Consider the following 18,792-nt stretch of genomic DNA (forward strand, 5'->3'; position numbering starts at 1 on the left):
GGCTAGAATTAATTTTTTGTTGTCTTTTTAAGTGAAAATAACAAGTTTAAATTTTAATTTATCTATTCGATTCTTATTATCTTTGATTATTTTTTCAATAAATAGTTGTATTGACGTTTTTTCAATGATTTCAGTTTTTTTTAAATTTTCATCTATGGCTCTATACTCGAGATCCAAACCCTTTTTAAATGAAGACGAAAGCAACGCATTCGTGTGAATTTATTCTCTGTATATGCCTAACAAGTAACATTCGGGATTCATATACCTTGTGTCTTCATGTGAATTTATTCTCCATATAGACATAAGCGAATGTATCATCTCGAGTTTAACTTGGTCAACATAGGCTTGTAATGGGCTTAAGACTAAGGGTCTGGCAAGCCCAAGGGGGCACCAGCAAGGAGAACTCGGGTACCTTCTTTAGAACCTAAACCGAGAGACAATGAATTAGAGCCTACCCCAAAACTCCATTTTAAAACCTAGACTGTCTTGAATTATTTCCTGTTTAACTTTTTGTTCAAAGCATGCGAACTAGAAATATATGTGGTTAGAACTTGTTCAAAATTAACATGCGGGATAGAGATCATGTCCAGGTAGGAATAATAAGCATGCTAGGTAAATATCATGTAGGATAGGACTTTTTATTTTCATTATTATTTTTATCTCACTAACTTTTTTTCTCTCATTTCATTTTTTTCTTTTACTTTTTTATTATTATTTACATCATTCAAAAGAGGTGTTGATCTACAAAAACGTGTTCGTCAAGTATAAATAATTTGCATTAATGGATAAAGGGGTTGTAATACAAGAGGTGAAAAATACAGAGGTTCAGCTATGGTCAGAAAAGACTCATAAGGAAAAGGGAGACAATTTGCAAGACAACTATGTGTCACGTTCAATCGAGAAGACTTGGTCCCCAAAATCAAAGAGTATACCACTCTGCTGCATTATGAATGACTCATAATGGACCGAGTTTACACCAAGCTCATCAAAAGTCAACTTTTTGGCAAAGGTTGCAGTGGCAGATGAGAAAAATGTTACTGACCTAGATAGTCTCTTCAAAGACAACAAGAATAAGATAGCAAAACGATAGCTGAAATTGGAGGCCATTGTTGACGAGTTTTATATAGTTCATATCGTTGGAGGGCTCTAATGGCATTTCCGTTAAGGAACAGGCTCATCAAAGGGTGAAAGCTAGAAATATAGTCATTCGAGATTTCTTGGAACAAGTACAAAAAGTAGTTCGATACTTGCATGGTTTAGCCAGAGAAGCCGAAGTGGTTCGATAGGGTATTCAATCGGTAACAAACAAAGGCATAAGACTAGTCAATCTGTTAGAATATATTCAGGGTCTAGAAGACTTAGTAAGAATGTACCTTTAGGGAGTTTTTTTGTCTCTTAAGAAATAACAATTTTATCCCAATAAAGATTTTTATAATAACAGATGTGTTTTTGGATCAATGCCTCGAACATTTAATGCATCATGCATTCTTGCATATTTCACATTATTTTTCTTTTCTTTTCAATACATTCACATTGACTAACAAGAGATGTCGTCGAAAAAAAGAACAAACACTTGACACACTGAGCATTGAACACACCTCATCCTTATAATACCCGTTCAAACAAAAATGAAATGGAAGCTAAGATTGCTCAACTTGAAAAGAACATGCTAAGGTTACAGAAGTGACTGGAAGAAAAAATAAATCAAAATCAACAAAATACCTTGGATTCCATCACTAGAAACCAAGACTTATTGGTTGACCAGATTATTTCAAGGTTGCCTGGCCTGGATCAAATAAATTCTCTTAGGGCAGGGGTATCTGAGGGGGTAGTTGTACCACCTACTCTACAGTTGGTAATTTCACTCGGAATCTTACCAGACTTCAAGGGGATTCATCTGCCATGAAAGAACATGCCTTTCTAACTAACCCTTAAAATAATCTAGATTATTACCATATTTCGGATTTTGATGAGGAAGTTAAAACAAATATGGTGAAAACGACCATTAAGCAGGGAAAGATAAAAAGAGGTAGGTCAAGTAGAAAATCTCCCATGAAGAAGATAGAATAAGAGGTCATCAACACCTAAACAACAAAGGTGTTACGATCTCCAATAAAAAATCAACTGTTGTTGTACCGTTAGGTGCTTCTATACAATATTCGAGGAAACCAATGAGAGAAAGAGGAAATGAGCATTTCTATTCTATTCCCATGACATATAAGGAGCTTTATCAACAATATTTTGATGCACATATGGTGTCGTCATATCCAGAGAAACCTCTAAAGCCCTCATACCCCAGGTGGTATGACAAAAATACGCACTGTGAATATCGTGGAGGTGTTCCAAGGCATGCTATTGAAAACTGCCTCGCCTTTAAGAGGATTATCCAAAGAATGTGCAACAGGAGCTGGATTCATTTCAACAATTCATAATCACCCAATGTTGCACAGAACCCTCTGTCTAATCATCAAGAGAATGAGGAAAATACAATCACCAAGAAGAAGGGTAAGAAGGTCAAAACCAAAGTTTCCGAAGTGAAGTCACATTTTCCTTGGGTATGGAGGCAAATGATAAATGTGGGATTTCTTGCACTGAATCCTAGCACATCAGATTGCAAAGGTGATAGTTATTACTGTTACACAATTAGGACGAACATGATGTACAAGAATGTGTCAAATTTAGAGCCTTAATCTAACTAATGATAGACAGAAAAGAGCTGGAATTTTATGATGAAAGCAAGGACACTCCCGAAGTAGAAATTTGTACGCCTGAGGGTATATCAAAAGGAGTCCATGGCAAGTGAAATGATCGAGAAATGGGGAGCAAATGTGTATGAAGACCCTAATCAAATTAGACACTCAATTTATAGAGTAATGAGGCATCCTAATTAGAAAAAATCATTTCATTCTATGATGAAGCTTTATTCCATTTGCAGCATTTTGTTTGAACTTGTTTTTTTTAACTTTCTTATCTTTCTTTTTGTAAGATATTTAAATGGATTTATGCTACTTTAAAGATGGTAAACATTGAACCAAATTTACTACTTAATTTTTTTTAATATCAACTTAATTAAAAAATCTATAAATGATTCATAGTTACAGATCTTTGAAAAAGCGACATGATTAAAAATTGGTAAAACAACGACCCTTGACCTTACCAGAAGACACACTTGAACACCATATCCTTCTCTTACAGGGACCAATATAGCCTTCTCTTCTCATAAGGGAATGAACAAGAGGCTTGATATTAGATATGCATAGGAGCGGACAACATGAGGCATCTCTTGTGTATAATATTACTATACTTTTGTTGAGGATGTTCAATGATGATGATGATCTTCACAGATGGAATAGTAGAGTAGGTGAATATAGTTTAGGTCAGTTAGTTGGAAATTGAACTCTAAAGATGAGATTTCTTGACTTTCAAAAACACCTAGATTATAACAAGTTCTTGACAAACTTAAGAATTTGGATCCGTATAACCAGATTATAATATTATATGTATACAGTAAAGCTTGAGTTGTCCCTCTAGAGCAATTGGTTAAACGCTCTGGCTTTATAAATAAGATTCAGCTAGCATGATAAAGGTGATTATAATATATATACAATAAAGCTTGAGTTGTCCCTCTAGAGCAATTGGTTAAATGCCCCGGATTTATGGATAAGATTCAGCTAGCCTGATAAAGGTGATTATAATATATATAAAATAAATCTTGAGCTGTCCCTCTAGAGTATTTAGTTAAATGCCCCAGCTTTATGGATAACATTCAATTAGCCTGATAAACGCAAATTACAATAAAGTTGAATTCATCTAGCCAGACAATGGAAAATTAAATCAAATTTATCTAAATAATGAGCTTCGGTAGAGATAGACTAAGGGAGTTGAGTAAAACCTGTTATATTCAATTTCACACGAGCACTCAGGAATTTCATATTTAGACCGATACTTCAGCACTGCCTTTGTTAAAGGAGTCTACGAAGCTTGAACAAATGAAAGATTTCAAAGAACCGAAATAAAAGGTCTAGTAATTGATTATGCTAGTTGCGTCATTTTGTCTGTATCCGATTAAAATACCAAGCCAAGAAATAGGGGCATGTTGCAATGTTCAAAAAGAAATGACATTTTGGTGGCAAAAACCTTAGAAAATAAGAAGCCAACTTGAAGGCAACTCATCAATTTAGATACTTGTCAAAGAGCTATAACTCTGAAACCATTAAAGAGCTATTAATTCTTTTGATTTTATGTGAACTCATATTTATGATTCGATTCGATTGTGAGCCTGAACTAAGGGGCAATGTTTTACAAAATTCATATATTCTCATATTATTTGATTTCTAAAATAAAAGAAAAGAGAAAACATTTTCAATCAGGACAGTCTCAAATGTGAATGGTACTTGAAGTTGGTGAGACTCATTATGCCTCTATTGAAGAAAGAATAAACAATGTCAAAATAATGGAGCATTTCACATTCTTGAAAGCAAATAGTTCGAGATACCAGATAGAACTTGTAACACTTCCTTGTGAGATTGTCAGCAACTTGAGAATAAAATGGGGCATAATCGATTCCAAGGACAAGACCAACGGACAAAGAAAGAGACTCTATCCAGAAGATAAAACAAGAACTAATTCATGTTGCATACATCTTAGACATACTTAAGAGCATCACATTTATCATTTTTCACATACATAATTTTTGCAGTTTTAGAGTCAAGTTTCAACTTTAAGATGAAAGATACTCGATTCAATAACACCTTCAGAATGAATTGATGGTGGTTGCTTAACTCAGTGGCATAGAGCTACACCTAAACTAACTTGACCTATTGAAAGATCGATAAATCTTAGAATCAACTTCAGACAAGTTCGAGAACGGATCTAGTTCAGCTTAACTCAACAACGAGTGGCTAGTTTCCAGTTAAAATTTTCAAGCCAAATTTCAACTCCACGACGGATGATATCCAGCCGACGGACTACCTCACTTGTATTTCTTACAAAGAGGAGTCACTCGAAGAACATTTCACATGCTTTCCCATGAAGGGGAGTCATCCAAAGATCATCTTACTTGCTTCAGACCCACGAAGGAGAACCACCTGAGGAATATATCACATAGTTTTCCCGTGAAGGGGAGTCATTCAAAGATCATCTCATTTGGTTCAGACCCACGAAGGGGAACCACCTGAGGAATATATCACATGGCTTTCCCGTGAAGGGGAGTCATCCAAAGATCATCTCACTTGGTTTAGACCCGCGAAGGGGAACCACTTGAGGAATATATTACATGGCTTTCCCGTGAAGGGGAGTCATCCAAAGATCATCTCACTTGGTTCAGACCCGTGAAGAGGAATCACCTGAGGAATATATCACATGGCTTTCCCATGGAAGGGAGCCATTCAAAGATCATCTCACTTGGTTCAGACTTGCGAAGGGGAATTGCCTGAGGAATATACCACTTGGCTTTCCCGTAAAGAGGATTCATCTAAAGAATTATGACCATCTTAGACCCGCGAAGGGGAGCCATCCTTCACTTAGAGGAACAGTTTACAGCATAACTCAAGGCTAGAAGTGTTATCTGTCAACAAAACCTTCGAGTTCAATTTCATTCAGTTTGAAGGCATATCAACCGTATGGTAGCAACGAGGAACTACTTTCCGGTTAAAGCTTAAACTGAGGTCTTTAAGTCAAGAAGAAGACCTGGGTTGGCTGCAATTTAGCAACAAAGAATTATATCCCATCCAAAATTACAGTATAGCTCAAGGTGAGAAGGGTTATCTTTCAATAAAACTTTCGAGTTCGATTCCATTCAGCTCGAAGGCATATCAACTGCATGGTAGCAACGAGGAACTACTTTCCGATTGAAGTTTAAACTGAGGTATTTAAGTCAAGAAGAAGTCCTAGGTTAGCTATGATTTAGAAACAAGGAACTATCTCCCAGCCAAATTTATAGCATAGTTCAAGACGATAACGGTTATCTGTCAACAAAAACCTTCGAGTTCAATTTCATTCAGCTCGAGGGCATATTTTCTGGTTGAATTTTTAAACTGAGGTCTTTAAACTGAGAAGAATACTAAGGTTGACTACGATTTGGCAATAAGAAACCACCTTCCGATTCAAATTCCGATTTTATGAAGAAGGATATTATTTCAAGACTGACCCAACTTCGTGACGGAGAAGTCATCCGCAACTACCGAACGAAAATTTGTGTCCTTGTATCTTTTTCCTATTTTTCGTTACACGAAAAGGACAAAGAGGGAAGCTATAGACACCCATTTTCGTCTGGGGTTTATTTAATATATATTAATATAGTATAGTTTTTGAAAATATTTTGAAAACATATATATATATATAGTTTTTGAAACGTTTTGAAAATATATAATATAGTTTTTGAAAACATTTCGAAAATATATATTATATAGTTTTGAAAATAATTTTTGAAAGCGTATATCATATATAGTTTTAAAAATGATTTTTTTGAAAACATATTATTTTTCATTAATTATTTTTATTTATTAATATTTTCCCTATTTTCGTTTTAGGTCCAAATTAGAGTCCAGTAAGAGAGTTAAACCGGGCCATACAAGCTTGACCCAACACAATAGGCCTGGTAGTGGGCCTGATACAACCCAAAGTAAAATGTTAGGGTTTTAGCATTAGGGGAAGGCGCCGCATGAGGAGATCATGTCGCGCGCGTGGAAACCACGCGCCAGAAAGGTTCCAATCACCGACCGAGATTCCCGGCACCAGAAACCGAGAAAGTCACAAAAATCGGAGTACATTATGTCATACCGAGCGAGACTGCACCATCTCGAAATACTCGACAACAACCCACACGAATCCCGTCATTTTCAGAACCACAAAGGACAAAATTAACCTCTGACGGTGGGGTATAAATACCCTACCAAAGCTGTCGACGAGAACAGGCGAAAAATCCTATAAAACATCGAAAAAATTAGCGAACAACGCAGAAAAAACCCAACGAATTTAAAGCAATCCATTGCAGCCAAACAATACATCGGAGTGAGAAAAGGCTAAAAAACAGTATACCAAACACACAAACGAAAAACCAAAGCAAAGAGTGCTCGAGATCGAAATCAAAAAGCAAAACTCAAAGCTTTGTCTCGCCGAAGGACACCGGGAACGTGTAAGGGCTTCTTCGGAAGGGAAGGTCATCCGAAAACGAAACTTTTTCCCTAAAAAAGGTAAAAAAATCAGAACTTGTTTTTCAGATCTACATCGATTGGCTTTGTTTTGACATAATCGGACGTTGATTTTGGGTTCTCGGGGTTGAGGGCTTGCGAAAGAGGTAGGCCATTGGGTCTCTGGCCACCGGAAGTGGTGGCCGACGACGTCTGGTGGTGGTGGGATGCCACCGGGGGGGCGGTCGGCCATGGGCCGGATAGAGAAAAGAGATGAGTGTTTAGGAGAGGATTTTGTGGATTTTTTTAGAGATAGGTTAAAAATGATTTTTTTAGTTTTTGGGGTATATATAACAGAGGGACTAGAGGGTAAATAACAAACAATTTAATTATTTATGCAGTCCCTATAACTTTGAAGTGTAATTCATTTTAGTCACCTATTGTAAATTGACTCTGAAATTTTGAATTAATTCAATTTAGTTCCCGTTTATATTTCTTATATTTGCAAATTAGCCTTCTAACTTTCATTTTTCCCTTTGCAGCTTTCAATTAACATCAATTTGATCCTTAACTTTTAATTCTTTCCAATTTAATCTGTTTTAATTTGAATTTTCTTTTATTCCTTTTATTTACTTTATTTCAATCTTAATACTAACTCTTTGTTTTGTTTGTTTTGTTTTTTTAATTTTATTTTTTTTATCTTTTTAGGACAATTTCAATTGATCAAAAGGTAAGTAATTCAGATCGAATCTGTAAATTTTAACTTTAAATTTTGCAATTAAGACAACCGACAAATTAAAATGGTATCGAAAGGGCAGTTCAAGGGTGTTAATCCTTCCTTGACTGTAACCGATTCCTGAATCTGACATATTTTTGGTAGAACATAGATCATGTAAAATGGTGTCCGATCATCCTATATATTTTTTAAATGATCGGTGGCGACTCTAACGTGTTTTTATTTAAGTCGAAGCCTAATTCTGGATTCACCCGAAAGACGGTTGCGACAACTGTTAAGATAATTCTAGAAATATAGTTATCTTTATGTATGTATTATTGATGATGTTTAGAAATGAAAATCATTAAATGCTACTTTCGTTCAACATTGGTTTTGATGATGTAACATCCCAAACTATGGGTTAGTGACTAAATTGTAAAATTTTAGAATTTGGTGATTAAAGTGGAAAAGTTCAATGATTTATTTGAAAGGATTTCCTGAAGGGTTGTTAGTAATTTTTAAAAGAATTAAAGGGAAAAATGGTCATTTGACTTGGAAATGATAATAAAATGATATATAAACATGTGGGATAAGGACGAGGAGATATTTTTCTCCACTTCATTTTCTTCTTCTTCATCATACGAGAGAAAGAGAGCCAAGCTTGCAAAGGTAAGATTTCTTCGTTGTTGATTATTAGCTGAAATTTAAGTTGGGTTTTGATCCTTAGATGATAATTAAGCTTAAGGAAAACTTAATTTGCCTTAAAATCAAAAGATAAATGAGTTATGAAAGATTAAAGAAAATGGGTTTTTAAGTGAAATTTTGAATAATAAGGTTTAAATGAATTTGGAGGATGAATTTGACTTGTCATCTATGAGAATAAGAAGTTAGAAGTGTTAGAATTAAGTTTGGATAACATAGAAAATTGGGTATGATTATTAGCCTTAAGAATTTGGATGAAATATGGGAGATTATAAAGTGTTGAAATAATAGAAATTAGTTAAAGTTGTAATAGATGAGTTTAGTAGCATGATAAGGATTTTATACATGAAAATTCGGGTGAAGTGTTGATGATTTTCGGATGAAGTAGCCTATTATGGGCAGGTGCATCGATGCATTAAGGGGTGCATCGATGCATGAGAATTTCGAAGCAATTTTGTGTACCGATGCACCCATAGTGCATCGATACACCCCTAAAGGAAAAATGGAATTTTAGTTCATTAGATTAGCCTAAGTTATTAATACCAAGTTATAAGGTTTAGGCTTTTGATAATTGTCTCGAAAATTATGTTTATGTAGATATTGAGCCTAAACAAGTTCCAGAACAATCAAAGAGTTAGGATCGAATCAAAGCAAGGCTAAGGTGAGTGCAAATTTTAATTGTACTTATGGTATTGAACGAACATTGGCTTGCGATGAGCCAGAGATGGAGTTACTATGGTAAGAAGTGACTCCTAGAATGTTATTTGATTTGTGATTCTGATATGTGCATGAATACATGAAATGAGTATAGGTTATTATATATATGTTACATGATCTGCATAAACATAAGATATAGGATATGATATACATGATTATATGCAATATGTATTACATGTTATATGAAATGACATAGATGTTTACACATACATGTGGTATGTGACAGAAGAAAAGGTATATGTGATCACAAGAGAAATGGCATGAGTACATGAACATATTAAACACAAGAATAATGCCCATGGTATATGATACGGGAGCTATAGGTATAATTGGCATGCCAAGAGTCGAGGGTTCTACGTGGTCCTTCGGGACATATATGTATTCTTTGGAATATTTACAGGGTCTTGTGAGACACATATGTGATCCATTGGAATATGTATATGGTTCTTAAGAAGTGGTCCTTCAGGACAAATACAATACATAGGTCATTCGGGACAAATTTCATAGCCCCTAGTGGGACCCCATACGAGCTGTGGTGACAACATAGTGCACAACCTCAATGTACTCGAATTCAATAAGAATAGTGTATGTATTTTGTAATAAGAATTAAATAGTATGTATTTTGTAATAAGAATTGTGGTTGGCATGTAAATAAAGGTTTGAATACAATATGTTTTACTCGTTTTGTTAAAATCATATGATAGAGTTTTGTAATATTTTAAATGTGTTTATGTAAATGGCAAATGTGTAATAATGAACGATTATGAACGTTTTACGAAAGTTACTGTAGCAGTGCATCGATACACAATTGATATTCGAAAGTTTTCACTGTTTATGGTACTGTTCACGGTACTGTTATTACTGTTCATGGTATTGTTCATACAGTATAGTACTGTTCATAGATATGTATTTTTTTAGATTTTTATAATGAAGTATAATTTAATAGAATTTTATTGGATTTTCTTAAAACAAGCTCAAATGTTTTGATATTTTATAAGAATATCGTTTTAAAAAGTCAATGTGACATCTCGAACTCGTATTCAGGTCGGGTACGGGTTGGGGTGTTACAGATGAGAAACATTTTTGCATGTTGAGATACATGCTGCCAATTATCTAGCATTGTTAATGGTTTGATTACTTGAATCAATGACAGGTGATTCTTGTTAATTAGATGCTATTAATCTTTGTTAGATACATGAAAATAAGGTTTATTATATAATCATAGTAGAAGCTGCCAATTATCATCCTAATTTATTCGATCATTAACTTAATGCTCTCCTAAATGTTGTAACACTTTTAACATTTATCAATCTGATTTCAATACTTCGGATTTTTTTTCTTATTCTATCATTTCATTCATATATCTTTGGATTTTTTTCACACAAGTCCTTGTAATCGATTTAGGTCCTTGTGGGTTCGACATTCGAAGCTTTTATAAGTTCCACTTTATTACTTGAACGATACATATGCTTGCGTATAATGCCATAGCAATTTTGACAACATCAGATGTTCAAACGGTCGGTTCAGTCATTGAATTGACCAAATTCCTCAAAATCAAATAATCAAAAAAATTCTTTAACTGTTAATTGCATCGATTTTTTAAATCATTCAATTGAAGTGAACAAAGTTCGATTAATTAGATCGGTGATCGAATTAGTAAAAAATTATAGTTTTTTAGTTGGATTAATTTGAGTTTAATAAATTATATTTTTATTTGAGTTAAAATTTAATTAGGTAAACGCTTTCTCCGGTAAAATTTCTTATTGCGGCGGCCGCTCTTTTAGCAGACAAAATTGCGGCAGCGGTTGCACATGGTGGTTTTTCCGGCGACGGTTAGATGGTAGCTGGAGTAATGGCAGAGGCGACTACAACGGTATCATTCAGTTCCATACTTGATAAACCCTCATCCAAATAATCGAAGAAGACATTTCTCAACTCACTCGCGAAGATTGTCGCAAATTCCTCAAAGAAAAAGGTCCGCTTATGCCTCTCTTTTTTTGGCTCGGTATTTTATTTTTCTTAACCGTATCTAGAATACCTCGAAACATGGAGGGCATGGAGGGACAGGAATACAATGTAATAACTAAACATTGACAGGGATGCGAAGGCCGTCGTGGAACAAATCACAGGCAATTCAGCAAGTGATTCGCTCAAGGCATTGTTGGAAAGCAACGAAGATTCCACTGCCTGTGCTATCCGGAAAATCGTCATTTGTCCACCACCTCCACTAGTTCCTTCGCAAAATGTACTGGCGCATGTAAGTTCACTCCTCTTTCATGTATTTCCACTTTTTTTTGCACTGTTTGCTTACTATTGTTATTTAGATCTTCGAATGCTATTTTTAGGTAGATTCTTATTCTGGTAGTTCAGCAAAAGAAACCGTCCTTGGAGAAGAAGAAGGTCCTTTGAAAACTTCTCCGGTGGTGGAGATGAGTTGTCAGGGCGGTGACAAGGATAAGAAGACTCTTTCTCCTAGGTTTAATTCTATTTCCTATCGTTTAGTGTGCTTTGAATTGATGGTTTTATCCGGTTCCTTTGGTATTGGTGGACTTGGATTTTACAGTCTATTTATTCATTTATATGTTTCAAGAAGAGATGCAATTGAATAATTGGGTTTTCTGAAGGGACAATATTTATTGTCTCTCTAAAATTTTCATTCGGCTTAGAGTAGTTCCGCCTTTATGTAAAAGTGCTATCATCTTTCCCTTCCGTTGATCTATGGAATTCAATCTATAGAATGTTAAGTGTCGAGAGTATGATTTTGTATGTTGTGTGGATATTACCTTAACACTTGTAATATAGTCAAGGCTAATAGTAACAACTTGCTTCAACAATATATATGTATGTATTTGTGGATAGGCTGTGTTAATTACATTCAATTTGGATTTACAAGGTAATGTATGGTTGTATACTCTTGTGATGTAACACCCTCAACCCGCATCCGACCCGAATACGAGTCTGAGGTGTCACATTGACTTTTCAAACTTTGACTCTTAACAAAATTCAAGGAAAATTTAAAACTTTCATTAACATAAAAGTTGTTTATTTACATGAAAGGACCAAAACAACCAAAATCGATCAGAGCATTCATAACTGACACTTTTCTTACATGCTAACACTATACACGACAAAATACATACTTTATCAGTTACTTCTGATATGATCTTTCTAGTAATGATGCTGACCTTGCCACCCCTATTTCTGCTCTTTTAGATTCTTGGTACCTACGTGTAAATAGCTTACACGCTAAGTCACAGACTTAGTGAGGCATAACATAAATATATGTATACACATGTATAACAATGAATTTATGAACATGCATTCTTACCATTGATCAAGACATTTCAACTTTCATGTATCTATTACACTATAACATATATGATGATAACATGTACATATAAAACATACATTTGCATGCTAATTTCACTTTAATTTATCTTTGGATTGCCTATGTACATTATTGAGAACAAAAGGTACGCGAGTACACTGAGGTTGTGCACAATGCTGTCACCGCAGCTCGAATAAAATCCCCTAGGGGCACTGAATATTTATCCGAAGGACCACTATGTCCCGAAGGACCACTGATAATCCCTCGACTCTTGCATGCCAATTATACCTACAACTCATATTAAATAACATGGGCTTAATTATAAAACATTTTCATTTCATATCTCTTTCATCATTGTCCATATAAACACATAAGTCACTTCATATGATCATTTCTCTTATTTCACATACCTGGAAGGATTCTCTGATGATGGTATTCATTCATATAATATCATGTTAAATCATAAATGAATTATACATGAAGTCACTATAATATTAATGCACATATATATGTATGCATGTGCATGAATATGGAATCATAAATTCAATTATAAGAGATAGACTTATCGCAAGTCTTATCTCAATTCCATTTCATCTAAGATATGCACTCACCTTAGCCTTGCTTTGACTCGATTCTAATTCTTCGATTCTAATTCATCTAAGGAATACGTTCTATATCTACATAGTAATACATTAATACATATTAGTATACTAATTGATATATTCTAAACTACCACTCCTTAGGCTAAAAAGAAAGCTATTTTATCTTTAATGAAGGTATGCATCGATGCACTCTACAGTGTATCGATGCATTCCTTGACGGGTGCATCGATGCACTACCTGTGCATCGGTACACAAATCCCATTCGATGTTTGTATTTTAAGCGGGTGCATCGCTGCACTAATGGCATTCGATGATCATTTATTTCAGAGTGCATCGGTACACATTAAATGTGTATCGATGCACACAGCCCATAAATGATGCTTTGAGCACGAAAATCCCTTCCTAATCCTCTCAACTCTTCATATTTCACCCCTTTATATATGCTTAACTCTTATACACCTATAATTAATACCCATTCAATATCTCTTAAACTTCAAATTCATTCCTCCATAGAATGTAAGAATCTCACTCAAATTCCACATGTTCTAAATTTAATTCTAACACTTCGTATGTCTTAATGAAGTCGATGACAAGTCAAATTCAACATCCGATTCCAAATATGAACTCTATTTCAAAATTCTATTCAAGAAATCATAATCTTTAATTCTTCCTACACCCTTCATCTTGTTGTTTTAAAACAAATTAAGTTTCCTTAAGCTTAATTAGCATTTAAGGAGCAAAACCAAACTTAAATTTCAGCAAACAATTAGCTCATGAGAATCTCACCTTTGTTTTGACCTCTTCACGTGTGGAGAAAGAAGAAAGAAGAGAACTCTGAAACCTTGTGTTTTGCTTCCTTCTCTTCCACGTGTAGCTAATATATATATCTCTTCTTTAATTATTTCCTTGCAAATGACCATTCTATCCTTCAATTCCATCTTCCTTGCAATTTAACCCTATGCCAAATTACAATACTATTCAATTATTATGCTTTAGTCACCAAATTCTAAAGTTTTACAATAGTCACTAACCCGGTATTGAGGCTGTTACATGTATTCCTTAGTTTAGGCTCTCAATGGAAGTATTAAAATTGTTCGACAGAAATCGGTGTGAAACAAATGAGCTGGGTGGGCAAATGACGATTTTTTACTGAGGAAAGATCAATGTGTATGATGGAGTACCGCTTGCTAAGGTAATGAAGCTTCCTCTTTTTGTGGATATGTACCTGGAGAACAATGATAGCTTGTTGGCCTTCTTCCAATGCATCCAAATATGAGTTTGCAGGCACATGCAATCATGCATCTTGCAGCTTCTACTATTGATTTTACTCAGGACAATCTATGTAATGGAAATGCTGCCCTTAGGTCCTTTCTTGGCCATGCACGAGAAGCCGGAGAGAAAAATTACCTTGTTGCTTCTACTACCTTGAACTCTCATACCATGCAAACTGGTTAGTGTCTTCAAATGGATAAATGAATTGCTTTATTTGGCCAATGCAAGGAAGCAAATAATGGTATTGAAAAGCATCTATGCTTACTTTAACTGTAGCAGATTAGCATTTCTGATTATAGAAAGAAAACTGTCATTGGTTGTTTCTGGTGTTTGGAGAAAATTAGCAGAATCTGTTTGCACTTGAAACATCTCTCTTTGTTATCCATATAGAACTGACTTTTATCTCTTTTATGATTTCCTGTGGGCATGATTTTTGTGGATTGTATATCTTCCCTTTAAATTGTATGTGTATAAAGAGCTGGATGCAATGAGTAAATATTTTGGATCCTATACTAAGTGAAAAAATAGAGTATTGGCATAAGAGTGGCACATACTTGAATTCTAAGTTGTAGTTAATCCAATGACATTACATGGTTGACCATTTTTTTAAATCTTAATGCGGAATTTAGTAACTTGGTGATAATCTAATTATTGTGATTATTGCTTTTGCAGGAAAGATGATAGAATACCAGCAGCAGTTTAGGGAAAAAGTAAATATCAGTCGTGACTCTGGTATGGCATTTTCCCCTTCATTTATTGTTTTTGTAGAGCTCTTTAATGTGTAAATGATATCATAACTTTTGTTTCCTAGAGTACAAATAACTTGAATAGAAAAACAGCTTTGAATTTCAGTGGCTATATTTTGCAGCCAAAAGTTAGAGTCTAGCCGAGCAGTCCATTATCATGATGAATCATCTCAAATGTGGAGAAATTGCCTACGGGATAAAACACTATGCTTTATGTACAATAAACTTTACCAATCAATTGAGCTATATAATATAGATAAATCTGAAAAGAATGCCTATGACCATAGATTTGCTACCAAGAAGATGGAGGAGACTGATCCTTACTTTTTAGTCATCATTATGAAGCTCAATTCTGCAGTTCTGGAGTTGGTTCCCACTTTTTTTATGCAACATAAAAGGAAATGATCACGTTATTGTCAGTAAATGAACTCTTGAAGACCATATTCAAATGGTTGCTTGAAAACATCTCAGTTAGTACCTTGGGGCATTCATGATACTCTATTGATGATTGGGGAAATAGAAGTTCTTTTTTACTGCTTGATAACATATGATTATTTGTTCTTTATTTCCCGTTGTAACACTTGCTGCCGGTTTTAAGATATAGATGGGCAGATGAACAGAAAAGTATCATTGCAGCAATATCTTGAAAAGCGAAAAGACAGGTATCTATACTTGGCTAAGATATCATTTACTAAAGGTAGCCCTAATCTCAAGTTGCTACACCTGTCAAGCTATTGCATTTCATTTTTTAAGTTTTAAATATGGACTGATATACAAATTATCTGCAGAGCTATATCTTTTTTTCACGGTTTAGTGTCTAAATTAAAAAACTACGATTAAGTATCCAAAATTTTCTTCTGTCACTCATGTTTAATCATCGACCATAAGCTTTTAATGACATGCTAGTTTTTGACCAATATAAAAATGTGACACGTCATCAATTTCACACATTAGCAATGCCACGCCAGCACTGTAATTTTTTTTTCCAAGTTTATTTGTTTTAATTTTAATTTTATTCTTTTGAATTAGAAAACTAAATATAAATAAGATCATTTTGGATTGAAATCTTTTTTTTTTTTTTTAATTTTCAAAAACTATCTTAAAAAGATGAAATGAAGAGCCTGGAAGAAAAAGGACGTAATCAGACAGAGAAAGGGAAAAGGGGAGAGAAGGGGACAGGGTAATGGCAGTCCCAAGGTAGACCAGCGATCAATCAGCCGCTGCTGCCGCCTTGCCCTCTATCTTCTTCACTCTCCTCTTGCTCATTTCTTCCCCAGCCTGGCACCACTCTTGCCAACTTCAAGCAGACTGATGACCAACTAGTCCTCTCTTCTTTTCCTAGAATTTTTATTTTACTTTTTAGTCCTAAATTTCTATTTATTATTTTAAAGTATGATGAAGATTTGCTGGGCTGGAAATGCTGATGTGATTGACCTTGGCATATGACCTCAACGACCAATTTGTGTATTAACCCTTTAAATTTCTTTCTGGATTATGCTTCTGTTAGGGGAAGATTTTTTAAAGGCAGGAAGCATACAGGACAAACTTCTTCTAGCTTTGAGATGTACCTGAACCAGCAGATAGGAACTCACTACTCAATTGGACAATCACGTCGGAGTGGAGCAAATTCTCCACCGAAATCTACAGTGTCACATGCGTTTTGTAGCTCAGCTGACATCCAAGCAAAGCTTGTGAATCTTTCTGTAGATCTCAATGATGGAAGTAAGTTTTAAAATTAAACTTCGCTATATTTTAATGATACAAATATGCTTACATATTGTCGATATTATAATTTTGCAAGTACTAGAATTCTCAAGTTACAACAGACCATGATACTGTCGACCATGTGAAATGGTTTAGTTGCAGTTGAATTTGGGGAATTTCAAGTTACATATTTCTTTGATTCGGATAATGTCCGTATCTAATTGCTCGTTAGTTATTAATATAGTTTACTCTCCGGTCAGCCTTTGGAGTATGGGGTGTGGAATCATATATTGTATTTTGATTTCCATGCTGGTGGTCAAGAACACCGAATCAAATGTGCCTTTTATGCATCATCATACTAATTCAATAGCAGACGCCTTTGACATGCCTGTTGTCGCAACTGTCTTTCGGTTGTGTCCCGGAATTGGGCTTCGACGTGAAAAATGGATTGGGAGTCGCCACCGATCATTTACTTTACGAAAAGTGGGTTGATCGGATATCTTATTTCTTACTTGATCTGCGTCTTACCAGTGATATGTCGGATCCGGGAGTCGGTTACGGTTAAGGAAAAATTAGCACCATTGAACCGCCCTTTCGGTACTATGTAATTTCCAGTTGTCTTTAATTAAGAAAGTTGAAAGTTAAAATTAAAAGGTAAAATAACGATCCAAAACTTACATTTGATTGATTGGAAATGTATCCTTAAGAAAGTAAAAAATTTATGTTAGATAAAATTGTAAGAAATTAATTAATTAAATTAAAATGAAAAGAAAACAAATTAAGTAAAATGATAAAATGAAGAAATCAAAGATAAAATAGTAAGTAAAAAAATAAATAATAAAATATATATAAAAAAGAAAAGAAAAAGAAAATAAATAAAACAAATAAACAAAATAATAATAACAAAGTACGAATAATATATATATATAAAATAAAAAAAAGTAAATATATATAAATTAATAAATTAAATGACGAAAAGAACATATACACATATAATGTTTTTCTTTTTCTTTTATTTTCAAAGTTCTGAAAATATCAATAAAGAGTTTCAAAAAATGTTTAATCAAAAGTTTTGGAAATATTGTCTCTTTCACGGTTTTACAGTTGAGACGAATTATAAAACTAGAGTTCATTGGATATCAAATGTTTAATTATAATGTTAATCCTTCAATAAATTATAGCTATTTGACACGTGCCAAGATCAAAGCTATCTTTGGGAAATAGTTAAGTAAGGAAATGATAAAAATGTCTCAGGTTATTGTGTTTGGTCAAAGGTTTGGCATTTAATGCTCAAAGGTTTGGCATTTGATGCTCAAAGGTTTGATGGGGTAGCTTGCATGCTCCTCTACTGGAAGTGTTCTCCGACTCCCAGCTTTCATAGTCATATTTGGATTGTGCGATGCCTTATCAAAGAATTTGTGTGATCGCCTCAGTTGCACAATTTTTATATTCGAGTCGCCTTTTCAGGTTTTCAACTCGAATCCTCCTTTGGTTTCAAGACGTTATTCAGGATTTACGTCTTGAAGCCCCCTTTGTTATTTTCTCTACCATGCATTAATTACATTGTTTTTTGCAAATAAAGATTAATCCTGATGGGCGAGATGAAATCTGAAGATATTTTCTTTTGTTTAGAAATCCATGTATGATTATAAGGGACTTTTAAGGCACGTAATGTAGGCCAGGGTTCATGGTTATGAAAGAAAAGGATAAATAGACCCAAACAAGTGTTTCAGGGTGTTGAACCAAGGATCAATTCATTCTGATGCCTTCAATCTTGCTCAAAATGTTTCTCTCTCTTGATACTCTATAATCTTCGAGTGAAGTGATTCAGTGATTCGGGAATGATTGTGCTTGATCAATCTCATAGTTTAAAGTT

General features: G+C 34.4%; 1 pseudogene; it reads left to right on the top strand.

The window, feature by feature from the left end:
- Positions 1 to 11,086: 11,086 nt before the first annotated feature.
- Positions 11,087 to 16,945, top strand: LOC120178346 (annotated as a pseudogene).
- Positions 16,946 to 18,792: the final 1,847 nt, after the last annotated feature.

This window comes from Hibiscus syriacus, unplaced genomic scaffold (assembly GCF_006381635.1).
Source record: "Hibiscus syriacus cultivar Baekdansim isolate YM2019G1 unplaced genomic scaffold, ASM638163v2 tig00112347_pilon, whole genome shotgun sequence".
NCBI classification, from domain to species: domain Eukaryota; kingdom Viridiplantae; phylum Streptophyta; class Magnoliopsida; order Malvales; family Malvaceae; genus Hibiscus; species Hibiscus syriacus.